Source organism: Hyperolius riggenbachi, chromosome 4 (assembly GCF_040937935.1).
Source record: "Hyperolius riggenbachi isolate aHypRig1 chromosome 4, aHypRig1.pri, whole genome shotgun sequence".
Classification (NCBI taxonomy): Eukaryota; Metazoa; Chordata; class Amphibia; order Anura; family Hyperoliidae; genus Hyperolius; species Hyperolius riggenbachi.
Window position 1 is genome coordinate 8,697,538 of NC_090649.1, and position 13,246 is coordinate 8,710,783.

General features: G+C 46.8%; 14 non-coding genes across 14 annotated transcripts; 8 read left to right on the forward strand and 6 right to left on the reverse strand.

Moving 5' to 3' along the window:
- The first annotated feature begins 875 nt into the window (after positions 1-875).
- TRNAG-UCC (transfer RNA glycine (anticodon UCC)) lies at positions 876-947 on the forward strand. Its single transcript has one exon. It is a non-coding gene; the product is annotated as a tRNA-Gly (tRNA).
- Positions 948-2,506: 1,559 nt separating this feature from the next.
- On the forward strand, positions 2,507-2,578 carry TRNAG-UCC (transfer RNA glycine (anticodon UCC)). The gene has a single exon. It is a non-coding gene; the product is annotated as a tRNA-Gly (tRNA).
- A 497-nt stretch (positions 2,579-3,075) lies between these two features.
- TRNAN-GUU (transfer RNA asparagine (anticodon GUU)) lies at positions 3,076-3,149 on the reverse strand. The gene has a single exon. It is a non-coding gene; the product is annotated as a tRNA-Asn (tRNA).
- A 989-nt stretch (positions 3,150-4,138) lies between these two features.
- TRNAG-UCC (transfer RNA glycine (anticodon UCC)) lies at positions 4,139-4,210 on the forward strand. The gene has a single exon. It is a non-coding gene; the product is annotated as a tRNA-Gly (tRNA).
- A 497-nt stretch (positions 4,211-4,707) lies between these two features.
- On the reverse strand, positions 4,708-4,781 carry TRNAN-GUU (transfer RNA asparagine (anticodon GUU)). Its single transcript has one exon. It is a non-coding gene; the product is annotated as a tRNA-Asn (tRNA).
- Positions 4,782-5,773: 992 nt separating this feature from the next.
- On the forward strand, positions 5,774-5,845 carry TRNAG-UCC (transfer RNA glycine (anticodon UCC)). The gene has a single exon. It is a non-coding gene; the product is annotated as a tRNA-Gly (tRNA).
- Positions 5,846-6,342: 497 nt separating this feature from the next.
- TRNAN-GUU (transfer RNA asparagine (anticodon GUU)) lies at positions 6,343-6,416 on the reverse strand. The gene has a single exon. It is a non-coding gene; the product is annotated as a tRNA-Asn (tRNA).
- Positions 6,417-7,398: 982 nt separating this feature from the next.
- TRNAG-UCC (transfer RNA glycine (anticodon UCC)) lies at positions 7,399-7,470 on the forward strand. Its single transcript has one exon. It is a non-coding gene; the product is annotated as a tRNA-Gly (tRNA).
- Positions 7,471-7,968: 498 nt separating this feature from the next.
- TRNAN-GUU (transfer RNA asparagine (anticodon GUU)) lies at positions 7,969-8,042 on the reverse strand. The gene has a single exon. It is a non-coding gene; the product is annotated as a tRNA-Asn (tRNA).
- Positions 8,043-9,592: 1,550 nt separating this feature from the next.
- Positions 9,593-9,666, reverse strand: TRNAN-GUU (transfer RNA asparagine (anticodon GUU)). Its single transcript has one exon. It is a non-coding gene; the product is annotated as a tRNA-Asn (tRNA).
- A 357-nt stretch (positions 9,667-10,023) lies between these two features.
- On the forward strand, positions 10,024-10,095 carry TRNAM-CAU (transfer RNA methionine (anticodon CAU)). Its single transcript has one exon. It is a non-coding gene; the product is annotated as a tRNA-Met (tRNA).
- A 560-nt stretch (positions 10,096-10,655) lies between these two features.
- Positions 10,656-10,727, forward strand: TRNAG-UCC (transfer RNA glycine (anticodon UCC)). The gene has a single exon. It is a non-coding gene; the product is annotated as a tRNA-Gly (tRNA).
- Positions 10,728-11,224: 497 nt separating this feature from the next.
- On the reverse strand, positions 11,225-11,298 carry TRNAN-GUU (transfer RNA asparagine (anticodon GUU)). The gene has a single exon. It is a non-coding gene; the product is annotated as a tRNA-Asn (tRNA).
- A 992-nt stretch (positions 11,299-12,290) lies between these two features.
- TRNAG-UCC (transfer RNA glycine (anticodon UCC)) lies at positions 12,291-12,362 on the forward strand. The gene has a single exon. It is a non-coding gene; the product is annotated as a tRNA-Gly (tRNA).
- The last annotated feature ends 884 nt before the right edge of the window (positions 12,363-13,246 follow it).

Genomic DNA, 13,246 nt, shown 5'->3' on the forward strand with positions numbered 1-13,246 from the left:
GAAGCATTCACTGTATGGCAGCAGAGTGGCGCAGCGGAAGCGTGCTGGGCCCATAACCCAGAGGTCGATGGATCGAAACCATCCTCTGCTAGGTGTACGTTGGTTTTTATACCTTGCTTACCATATGGGCCAATTGTCGGCCATAGCCCCTTAAGAGAAAGTGTCATTAGGGCCTTGCTGTAACATAGATAGTAGTGTAACTATTTCAACTAATGTACCCTTCTTAAACTTGAAGGTTGAATACAAACAGAAGCAGAGTGGCGCAGCGGAAGCGTGCTGGGCCCATAACCCAGAGGTCGATGGATCGAAACCATCCTCTGCTAGGCATGAATTCATTTTTGCACCTTGCTTTATCGCATGGGCAAAACGGTTTCCATTGCCCTGTAAGAGAAAGTGTAATAAGGGCCCTGCTGTAACGTACATATTAGGGTAGCTAAGACTACTCCTGGGCCGTTCTTGTAGTTGAAGAGATGGGTGAACTGTGACACCGCACTTAAAAAAAAAAAAAAAAAAAACAGCAAACAGAGAAGCTTCCCCATATTGGAGCATTGGATTTGGTCAAGTCTTAAGCCAATGTGTTGTAGGGCACAAGTAAGCTTTGGGTTAGCAGGAATGGTTGCATGGCCACCTAGCTTTTCATCCTTCCCACCCTTGCCCTGGAATCTTCCAGACTTCAAATTGCTGTCCTTTGCTGTGTGTGTTGCACCAGCATCATCCAGGGGGGCACATGATCTTTCTGAAGTCTTGAATTGAAGTCTGTAAGCAGTATCACCATGTGTCCCACTGCTTACATCTAGCAAAGTAGGCAAATAAGCAAGCTCATTTTTCTCTTGGGTATATTGCAATGGTACATGCTAGGCGAGTTTCAGCATGTAGCGTTGGTGGTATAGTGGTGAGCATAGCTGCCTTCCAAGCAGTTGACCCGGGTTTGATTCCCGGCCAACGCATGTGAGCTTGCTTTTGGCACCCTACAATTCCATGGAAGACAAGACCAAGACAAGATCTCTGAACAGTTAGGACATCCTGCACCTGCTCAGTCTCTGGAGAGGTTCCATTCCGGTGCAGCAGACTCTACGCCAGCTTAAAGTTCTTTCTAAATGGTCAACACTTAATGCAGACACTCTATAATGTTCTAAACAAATAGCTAGCAAGGCACTAAAGCGAGCCTGTCCTTGGGTGGGCTTGAACTGCCTTTCTTTGGCTTGACAGCCGTCGCCAGGCTTTGGGTTCGATCCCCGGCTAATACTTTACTGCTGCTTCTGGGGTACAGAAAACTTCATTTGGTCACAGACACTGCCAGGGATGTCTGTTGTATCACTAAGACGTGAACTTGATGCTGCTCACCCTTTTCATGAACGTGAATGAGATTCCAACGTGTCTCAAATGAATCTACATGGCTATCTGGGGTTCTCTTCGGACAACTGTTGAACACAAAAGGAAAGGCCGTCCCTGGGTGGGCTTGAACCACCAACCTTTCGGTTAACAGCCGAACGCGCTAACTGATTGCGCCACAGAGACTGTGCCTGCAGTTGTTGCTAAATGATTTTATGGGGATGTATGTGTGTCTTGTGGAGTGAGGAAGTAAGTCTGCTCCAAGAAGTTTAACGCCACTTTTTCCCACAATGAAGCATTCACTGTATGGCAGCAGAGTGGCGCAGCGGAAGCGTGCTGGGCCCATAACCCAGAGGTCGATGGATCGAAACCATCCTCTGCTAGGTGTACGTTGGTTTTTATACCTTGCTTACCATATGGGCCAATTGTCGGCCATAGCCCCTTAAGAGAAAGTGTCATTAGGGCCTTGCTGTAACATAGATAGTAGTGTAACTATTTCAACTAATGTACCCTTCTTAAACTTGAAGGTTGAATACAAACAGAAGCAGAGTGGCGCAGCGGAAGCGTGCTGGGCCCATAACCCAGAGGTCGATGGATCGAAACCATCCTCTGCTAGGCATGAATTCATTTTTGCACCTTGCTTTATCGCATGGGCAAAACGGTTTCCATTGCCCTGTAAGAGAAAGTGTAATAAGGGCCCTGCTGTAACGTACATATTAGGGTAGCTAAGACTACTCCTGGGCCTTTCTTGCAGTTGAAGAGATGGGTGAACTGTGACACCGCACTTAAAAAAAAAAAAAAAAAAAAAAAAAAACAGCAAACAGAGAAGCTTCCCCATATTGGAGCATTGGATTTGGTCAAGTCTTAAGCCAATGTGTTGTAGGGCACAAGTAAGCTTTGGGTTAGCAGGAATGGTTGCATGGCCACCTAGCTTTTCATCCTTCCCACCCTTGCCCTGGAATCTTCCAGACTTCAAATTGCTGTCCTTTGCTGTGTGTGTTGCACCAGCATCATCCAGGGGGGCACATGATCTTTCTGAAGTCTTGAATTGAAGTCTGTAAGCAGTATCACCATGTGTCCCACTGCTTACATCTAGCAAAGTAGGCAAATAAGCAAGCTCATTTTTCTCTTGGGTATATTGCAATGGTACATGCTAGGCGAGTTTCAGCATGTAGCGTTGGTGGTATAGTGGTGAGCATAGCTGCCTTCCAAGCAGTTGACCTGGGTTTGATTCCCGGCCAACGCATGTGAGCTTGCTTTTGGCACCCTACAATTCCATGGAAGACAAGACCAAGACAAGATCTCTGAACAGTTAGGACATCCTGCACCTGCTCAGTCTCTGGAGAGGTTCCATTCCGGTGCAGCAGACTCTACGCCAGCTTAAAGTTCTTTCTAAATGGTCAACACTTAATGCAGACACTCTATAATGTTCTAAACAAATAGCTAGCAAGGCACTAAAGCGAGCCTGTCCTTGGGTGGGCTTGAACTGCCTTTCTTTGGCTTGACAGCCGTCGCCAGGCTTTGGGTTCGATCCCCGGCTAATACTTTACTGCTGCTTCTGGGGTACAGAAAACTTCATTTGGTCACAGACACTGCCAGGGATGTCTGTTGTATCACTAAGACATGAACTTGATGCTGCTCACCCTTTTCATGAACGTGAATGAGATTCCAACGTGTCTCAAATGAATCTACATGGCTATCTGGGGTTCTCTTCGGACAACTGTTGAACACAAAAGGAAAGGCCGTCCCTGGGTGGGCTTGAACCACCAACCTTTCGGTTAACAGCCGAACGCGCTAACCGATTGCGCCACAGAGACTGTGCCTGCAGTTGTTGCTAAATGATTTTATGGGGATGTATGTGTGTCTTGTGGAGTGAGGAAGTAAGTCTGCTCCAAGAAGTTTAACGCCACTTTTTCCCACAATGAAGCATTCACTGTATGGCAGCAGAGTGGCGCAGCGGAAGCGTGCTGGGCCCATAACCCAGAGGTCGATGGATCGAAACCATCCTCTGCTAGGTGTACGTTGGTTTTTATACCTTGCTTACCATATGGGCCAATTGTCGGCCATAGCCCCTTAAGAGAAAGTGTCATTAGGGCCTTGCTGTAACATAGATAGTAGTGTAACTATTTCAACTAATGTACCCTTCTTAAACTTGAAGGTTGAATACAAACAGAAGCAGAGTGGCGCAGCGGAAGCGTGCTGGGCCCATAACCCAGAGGTCGATGGATCGAAACCATCCTCTGCTAGGCATGAATTCATTTTTGCACCTTGCTTTATCGCATGGGCAAAACGGTTTCCATTGCCCTGTAAGAGAAAGTGTAATAAGGGCCCTGCTGTAACGTACATATTAGGGTAGCTAAGACTACTCCTGGGCCGTTCTTGTAGTTGAAGAGATGGGTGAACTGTGACACCGCACTTAAAAAAAAAAAAAAAAAAAAAAAAAAAACAGCAAACAGAGAAGCTTCCCCATATTGGAGCATTGGATTTGGTCAAGTCTTAAGCCAATGTGTTGTAGGGCACAAGTAAGCTTTGGGTTAGCAGGAATGGTTGCATGGCCACCTAGCTTTTCATCCTTCCCACCCTTGCCCTGGAATCTTCCAGACTTCAAATTGCTGTCCTTTGCTGTGTGTGTTGCACCAGCATCATCCAGGGGGGCACATGATCTTTCTGAAGTCTTGAATTGAAGTCTGTAAGCAGTATCACCATGTGTCCCACTGCTTACATCTAGCAAAGTAGGCAAATAAGCAAGCTCATTTTTCTCTTGGGTATATTGCAATGGTACATGCTAGGCGAGTTTCAGCATGTAGCGTTGGTGGTATAGTGGTGAGCATAGCTGCCTTCCAAGCAGTTGACCCGGGTTTGATTCCCGGCCAACGCATGTGAGCTTGCTTTTGGCACCCTACAATTCCATGGAAGACAAGACCAAGACAAGATCTCTGAACAGTTAGGACATCCTGCACCTGCTCAGTCTCTGGAGAGGTTCCATTCCGGTGCAGCAGACTCTACGCCAGCTTAAAGTTCTTTCTAAATGGTCAACACTTAATGCAGACACTCTATAATGTTCTAAACAAATAGCTAGCAAGGCACTAAAGCGAGCCTGTCCTTGGGTGGGCTTGAACTGCCTTTCTTTGGCTTGACAGCCGTCGCCAGGCTTTGGGTTCGATCCCCGGCTAATACTTTACTGCTGCTTCTGGGGTACAGAAAACTTCATTTGGTCACAGACACTGCCAGGGATGTCTGTTGTATCACTAAGACATGAACTTGATGCTGCTCACCCTTTTCATGAACGTGAATGAGATTCCAACGTGTCTCAAATGAATCTACATGGCTATCTGGGGTTCTCTTCGGACAACTGTTGAACACAAAAGGAAAGGCCGTCCCTGGGTGGGCTTGAACCACCAACCTTTCGGTTAACAGCCGAACGCGCTAACCGATTGCGCCACAGAGACTGTGCCTGCAGTTGTTGCTAAATGATTTTATGGGGATGTATGTGTGTCTTGTGGAGTGAGGAAGTAAGTCTGCTCCAAGAAGTTTAACGCCACTTTTTCCCACAATGAAGCATTCACTGTATGGCAGCAGAGTGGCGCAGCGGAAGCGTGCTGGGCCCATAACCCAGAGGTCGATGGATCGAAACCATCCTCTGCTAGGTGTACGTTGGTTTTTATACCTTGCTTACCATATGGGCCAATTGTCGGCCATAGCCCCTTAAGAGAAAGTGTCATTAGGGCCTTGCTGTAACATAGATAGTAGTGTAACTATTTCAACTAATGTACCCTTCTTAAACTTGAAGGTTGAATACAAACAGAAGCAGAGTGGCGCAGCGGAAGCGTGCTGGGCCCATAACCCAGAGGTCGATGGATCGAAACCATCCTCTGCTAGGCATGAATTCATTTTTGCACCTTGCTTTATCGCATGGGCAAAACGGTTTCCATTGCCCTGTAAGAGAAAGTGTAATAAGGGCCCTGCTGTAACGTACATATTAGGGTAGCTAAGACTACTCCTGGGCCGTTCTTGCAGTTGAAGAGATGGGTGAACTGTGACACCGCACTTAAAAAAAAAAAAAAAAAAAAAAAAAAAAAAACAGCAAACAGAGAAGCTTCCCCATATTGGAGCATTGGATTTGGTCAAGTCTTAAGCCAATGTGTTGTAGGGCACAAGTAAGCTTTGGGTTAGCAGGAATGGTTGCATGGCCACCTAGCTTTTCATCCTTCCCACCCTTGCCCTGGAATCTTCCAGACTTCAAATTGCTGTCCTTTGCTGTGTGTGTTGCACCAGCATCATCCAGGGGGGCACATGATCTTTCTGAAGTCTTGAATTGAAGTCTGTAAGCAGTATCACCATGTGTCCCACTGCTTACATCTAGCAAAGTAGGCAAATAAGCAAGCTCATTTTTCTCTTGGGTATATTGCAATGGTACATGCTAGGCGAGTTTCAGCATGTAGCGTTGGTGGTATAGTGGTGAGCATAGCTGCCTTCCAAGCAGTTGACCCGGGTTAGATTCCCGGCCAACGCATGTGAGCTTGCTTTTGGCACCCTACAATTCCATGGAAGACAAGACCAAGACAAGATCTCTGAACAGTTAGGACATCCTGCACCTGCTCAGTCTCTGGAGAGGTTCCATTCCGGTGCAGCAGACTCTACGCCAGCTTAAAGTTCTTTCTAAATGGTCAACACTTAATGCAGACACTCTATAATGTTCTAAACAAATAGCTAGCAAGGCACTAAAGCGAGCCTGTCCTTGGGTGGGCTTGAACTGCCTTTCTTTGGCTTGACAGCCGTCGCCAGGCTTTGGGTTCGATCCCCGGCTAATACTTTACTGCTGCTTCTGGGGTACAGAAAACTTCATTTGGTCACAGACACTGCCAGGGATGTCTGTTGTATCACTAAGACATGAACTTGATGCTGCTCACCCTTTTCATGAACGTGAATGAGATTCCAACGTGTCTCAAATGAATCTACATGGCTATCTGGGGTTCTCTTCGGACAACTGTTGAACACAAAAGGAAAGGCCGTCCCTGGGTGGGCTTGAACCACCAAACTTTCGGTTAACAGCCGAACGCGCTAACCGATTGCGCCACAGAGACTGTGCCTGCAGTTGTTGCTAAATGATTTTATGGGGATGTATGTGTGTCTTGTGGAGTGAGGAAGTAAGTCTGCTCCAAGAAGTTTAACGCCACTTTTTCCCACAATGAAGCATTCACTGTATGGCAGCAGAGTGGCGCAGCGGAAGCGTGCTGGGCCCATAACCCAGAGGTCGATGGATCGAAACCATCCTCTGCTAGGTGTACGTTGGTTTTTATACCTTGCTTACCATATGGGCCAATTGTCGGCCATAGCCCCTTAAGAGAAAGTGTCATTAGGGCCTTGCTGTAACATAGATAGTAGTGTAACTATTTCAACTAATGTACCCTTCTTAAACTTGAAGGTTGAATACAAACAGAAGCAGAGTGGCGCAGCGGAAGCGTGCTGGGCCCATAACCCAGAGGTCGATGGATCGAAACCATCCTCTGCTAGGCATGAATTCATTTTTGCACCTTGCTTTATCGCATGGGCAAAACGGTTTCCATTGCCCTGTAAGAGAAAATGTAATAAGGGCCCTGCTGTAACGTACATATTAGGGTAGCTAAGACTACTCCTGGGCCGTTCTTGTAGTTGAAGAGATGGGTGAACTGTGACACCGCACTTAAAAAAAAAAAAAAAAAAAAACAGCAAACAGAGAAGCTTCCCCATATTGGAGCATTGGATTTGGTCAAGTCTTAAGCCAATGTGTTGTAGGGCACAAGTAAGCTTTGGGTTAGCAGGAATGGTTGCATGGCCACCTAGCTTTTCATCCTTCCCACCCTTGCCCTGGAATCTTCCAGACTTCAAATTGCTGTCCTTTGCTGTGTGTGTTGCACCAGCATCATCCAGGGGGGCACATGATCTTTCTGAAGTCTTGAATTGAAGTCTGTAAGCAGTATCACCATGTGTCCCACTGCTTACATCTAGCAAAGTAGGCAAATAAGCAAGCTCATTTTTCTCTTGGGTATATTGCAATGGTACATGCTAGGCGAGTTTCAGCATGTAGCGTTGGTGGTATAGTGGTGAGCATAGCTGCCTTCCAAGCAGTTGACCCGGGTTCGATTCCCGGCCAACGCATGTAAGCTTGCTTTTGGCACCCTACAATTCCATGGAAGACAAGACCAAGACAAGATCTCTGAACAGTTAGGACATCCTGCACCTGCTCAGTCTCTGGAGAGGTTCCATTCCGGTGCAGCAGACTCTACGCCAGCTTAAAGTTCTTTCTAAATGGTCAACACTTAATGCAGACACTCTATAATGTTCTAAACAAATAGCTAGCAAGGCACTAAAGCGAGCCTGTCCTTGGGTGGGCTTGAACTGCCTTTCTTTGGCTTGACAGCCGTCGCCAGGCTTTGGGTTCGATCCCCGGCTAATACTTTACTGCTGCTTCTGGGGGTACAGAAAACTTCATTTGGTCACAGACACTGCCAGGGATGTCTGTTGTATCACTAAGACATGAACTTGATGCTGCTCACCCTTTTCATGAACGTGAATGAGATTCCAACGTGTCTCAAATGAATCTACATGGCTATCTGGGGTTCTCTTCGGACAACTGTTGAACACAAAAGGAAAGGCCGTCCCTGGGTGGGCTTGAACCACCAACCTTTCGGTTAACAGCCGAACGCGCTAACCGATTGCGCCACAGAGACTGTGCCTGCAGTTGTTGCTAAATGATTTTATGGGGATGTATGTGTGTCTTGTGGAGTGAGGAAGTAAGTCTGCTCCAAGAAGTTTAACGCCACTTTTTCCCACAATGAAGCATTCACTGTATGGCAGCAGAGTGGCGCAGCGGAAGCGTGCTGGGCCCATAACCCAGAGGTCGATGGATCGAAACCATCCTCTGCTAGGTGTACGTTGGTTTTTATACCTTGCTTACCATATGGGCCAATTGTCGGCCATAGCCCCTTAAGAGAAAGTGTCATTAGGGCCTTGCTGTAACATAGATAGTAGTGTAACTATTTCAACTAATGTACCCTTCTTAAACTTGAAGGTTGAATACAAACAGAAGCAGAGTGGCGCAGCGGAAGCGTGCTGGGCCCATAACCCAGAGGTCGATGGATCGAAACCATCCTCTGCTAGGCATGAATTCATTTTTGCACCTTGCTTTATCGCATGGGCAAAACGGTTTCCATTGCCCTGTAAGAGAAAGTGTAATAAGGGCCCTGCTGTAACGTACATATTAGGGTAGCTAAGACTACTCCTGGGCCGTTCTTGTAGTTGAAGAGATGGGTGAACTGTGACACCGCACTTAAAAAAAAAAAAAAAAAAAACAGCAAACAGAGAAGCTTCCCCATATTGGAGCATTGGATTTGGTCAAGTCTTAAGCCAATGTGTTGTAGGGCACAAGTAAGCTTTGGGTTAGCAGGAATGGTTGCATGGCCACCTAGCTTTTCATCCTTCCCACCCTTGCCCTGGAATCTTCCAGACTTCAAATTGCTGTCCTTTGCTGTGTGTGTTGCACCAGCATCATCCAGGGGGGCACATGATCTTTCTGAAGTCTTGAATTGAAGTCTGTAAGCAGTATCACCATGTGTCCCACTGCTTACATCTAGCAAAGTAGGCAAATAAGCAAGCTCATTTTTCTCTTGGGTATATTGCAATGGTACATGCTAGGCGAGTTTCAGCATGTAGCGTTGGTGGTATAGTGGTGAGCATAGCTGCCTTCCAAGCAGTTGACCCGGGTTATATTCCCGGCCAACGCATGTGAGCTTGCTTTTGGCACCCTACAATTCCATGGAAGACAAGACCAAGACAAGATCTCTGAACAGTTAGGACATCCTGCACCTGCTCAGTCTCTGGAGAGGTTCCATTCCGGTGCAGCAGACTCTACGCCAGCTTAAAGTTCTTTCTAAATGGTCAACACTTAATGCAGACACTCTATAATGTTCTAAACAAATAGCTAGCAAGGCACTAAAGCGAGCCTGTCCTTGGGTGGGCTTGAACTGCCTTTCTTTGGCTTGACAGCCGTCGCCAGGCTTTGGGTTCGATCCCCGGCTAATACTTTACTGCTGCTTCTGGGGTACAGAAAACTTCATTTGGTCACAGACACTGCCAGGGATGTCTGTTGTATCACTAAGACATGAACTTGATGCTGCTCACCCTTTTCATGAACGTGAATGAGATTCCAACGTGTCTCAAATGAATCTACATGGCTATCTGGGGTTCTCTTCGGACAACTGTTGAACACAAAAGGAAAGGCCGTCCCTGGGTGGGCTTGAACCACCAACCTTGCGGTTAACAGCCGAACGCGCTAACCGATTGCGCCACAGAGACTGTGCCTGCAGTTGTTGCTAAATGATTTTATGGGGATGTATGTGTGTCTTGTGGAGTGAGGAAGTAAGTCTGCTCCAAGAAGTTTAACGCCACTTTTTCCCACAATGAAGCATTCACTGTATGGCAGCAGAGTGGCGCAGCGGAAGCGTGCTGGGCCCATAACCCAGAGGTCGATGGATCGAAACCATCCTCTGCTAGGTGTACGTTGGTTTTTATACCTTGCTTACCATATGGGCCAATTGTCGGCCATAGCCCCTTAAGAGAAAGTGCCATTAGGGCCTTGCTGTAACATAGATAGTAGTGTAACTATTTCAACTAATGTACCCTTCTTAAACTTGAAGGTTGAATACAAACAGAAGCAGAGTGGCGCAGTGGAAGCGTGCTGGGCCCATAACCCAGAGGTCGATGGATCGAAACCATCCTCTGCTAGGCATGAATTCATTTTTGCACCTTGCTTTATCGCATGGGCAAAACGGTTTCCATTGCCCTGTAAGAGAAAGTGTAATAAGGGCCCTGCTGTAACGTACATATTAGGGTAGCTAAGACTACTCCTGGGCCGTTCTTGTAGTTGAAGAGATGGGTGAACTGTGACACCGCACTTAAAAAAAAAAAAAAAAAAAAAAAAAAAACAGCAAACAGAGAAGCTTCCCCATATTGGAGCATTGGATTTGGTCAAGTCTTAAGCCAATGTGTTGTAGGGCACAAGTAAGCTTTGGGTTAGCAGGAATGGTTGCATGGCCACCTAGCTTTTCATCCTTCCCACCCTTGCCCTGGAATCTTCCAGACTTCAAATTGCTGTCCTTTGCTGTGTGTGTTGCACCAGCATCATCCAGGGGGGCACATGATCTTTCTGAAGTCTTGAATTGAAGTCTGTAAGCAGTATCACCATGTGTCCCACTGCTTACATCTAGCAAAGTAGGCAAATAAGCAAGCTCATTTTTCTCTTGGGTATATTGCAATGGTACATGCTAGGCGAGTTTCAGCATGTAGCGTTGGTGGTATAGTGGTGAGCATAGCTGCCTTCCAAGCAGTTGACCCGGGTTCGATTCCCGGCCAACGCATGTGAGCTTGCTTTTGGCACCCTACAATTCCATGGAAGACAAGACCAAGACAAGATCTCTGAACAGTTAGGACATCCTGCACCTGCTCAGTCTCTGGAGAGGTTCCATTCCGGTGCAGCAGACTCTACGCCAGCTTAAAGTTCTTTCTAAATGGTCAACACTTAATGCAGACACTCTATAATGTTCTAAACAAATAGCTAGCAAGGCACTAAAGCGAGCCTGTCCTTGGGTGGGCTTGAACTGCCTTTCTTTGGCTTGACAGCCGTCGCCAGGCTTTGGGTTCGATCCCCGGCTAATACTTTACTGCTGCTTCTGGGGTACAGAAAACTTCATTTGGTCACAGACACTGCCAGGGATGTCTGTTGTATCACTAAGACATGAACTTGATGCTGCTCACCCTTTTCATGAACGTGAATGAGATTCCAACGTGTCTCAAATGAATCTACATGGCTATCTGGGGTTCTCTTCGGACAACTGTTGAACACAAAAGGAAAGGCCGTCCCTGGGTGGGCTTGAACCACCAACCTTTCGGTTAACAGCCAAACGCGCTAACCGATTGCGCCACAGAGACTGTGCCTGCAGTTGTTGCTAAATGATTTTATGGGGATGTATGTGTGTCTTGTGGAGTGAGGAAGTAAGTCTGCTCCAAGAAGTTTAACGCCACTTTTTCCCACAATGAAGCGTTCACTGTATGGCAGCAGAGTGGCGCAGCGGAAGCGTGCTGGGCCCATAACCCAGAGGTCGATGGATCGAAACCATCCTCTGCTAGGTGTACGTTGGTTTTTATACCTTGCTTACCATATGGGCCAATTGTCGGCCATAGCCCCTTAAGAGAAAGTGTCATTAGGGCCTTGCTGTAACATATATAGTAGTGTAACTATTTCAACTAATGTACCCTTCTTAAACTTGAAGGTTGAATACAAACAGAAGCAGAGTGGCACAGCGGAAGTGTGCTGGGGCCATAACCCAGAGGTCGATGGATCGAAACCATCCTCTGCTAGGCATGAATTCATTTTTGCACCTTGCTTTATCGCATGGGCAAAACGGTTTCCATTGCCCTGTAAGAGAAAGTGTAATAAGGGCCCTGCTGTAACGTACATATTAGGGTAGCTAAGACTACTCCTGGGCCGTTCTTGCAGTTGAAGAGATGGGTGAACTGTGACACCGCACTTAAAAAAAAAAAAAAAAAAAAAAAAAAAAAAACAGCAAACAGAGAAGCTTCCCCATATTGGAGCATTGGATTTGGTCAAGTCTTAAGCCAATGTGTTGTAGGGCACAAGTAAGCTTTGGGTTAGCAGGAATGGTTGCATGGCCACCTAGCTTTTCATCCTTCCCACCCTTGCCCTGGAATCTTCCAGACTTCAAATTGCTGTCCTTTGCTGTGTGTGTTGCACCAGCATCATCCAGGGGGGCACATGATCTTTCTGAAGTCTTGAATTGAAGTCTGTAAGCAGTATCACCATGTGTCCCACTGCTTACATCTAGCAAAGTAGGCAAATAAGCAAGCTCATTTTTCTCTTGGGTATATTGCAATGGTACATGCTAGGCGAGTTTCAGCATGTAGCGTTGGTGGTATAGTGGTGAGCATAGCTGCCTTCCAAGCAGTTGACCCGGGTTCGATTCCCGGCCAACGCATGTGAGCTTGCTTTTGGCACCCTACAATTCCATGGAAGACAAGACCAAGACAAGATCTCTGAACAGTTAGGACATCCTGCACCTGCTCAGTCTCTGGAGAGGTTCCATTCCGGTGCAGCAGACTCTACGCCAGCTTAAAGTTCTTTCTAAATGGTCAACACTTAATGCAGACACTCTATAATGTTCTAAACAAATAGCTAGCAAGGCACTAAAGCGAGCCTGTCCTTGGGTGGGCTTGAACTGCCTTTCTTTGGCTTGACAGCCGTCGCCAGGCTTTGGGTTCGATCCCCGGCTAATACTTTACTGCTGCTTCTGGGGTACAGAAAACTTCATTTGGTCACAGACACTGCCAGGGATGTCTGTTGTATCACTAAGACATGAACTTGATGCTGCTCACCCTTTTCATGAACGTGAATGAGATTCCAATGTGTCTCAAATGAATCTACATGGCTATCTGGGGTTCTCTTCGGACAACTGTTGAACACAAAAGGAAAGGCCGTCCCTGGTTGGGCTTGAACCACCAACCTTTCGGTTAACAGCTGAACGCGCTAACCGATTGCGCCACAGAGACTGTGCCTGCAGTTGTTGCTAAATGATTTTATGGGGATGTATGTGTGTCTTGTGGAGTGAGGAAGTAAGTCTGCTCCAAGAAGTTTAACGCCACTTTTTCCCACAATGAAGCATTCACTGTATGGCAGCAGAGTGGCGCAGCGGAAGCGTGCTGGGCCCATAACCCAGAGGTCGATGGATCGAAACCATCCTCTGCTAGGTGTACGTTGGTTTTTATACCTTGCTTACCATATGGGCCAATTGTCGGCCATAGCCCCTTAAGAGAAAGTGTCATTAGGGCCTTGCTGTAACATAGATAGTAGTGTAACTATTTC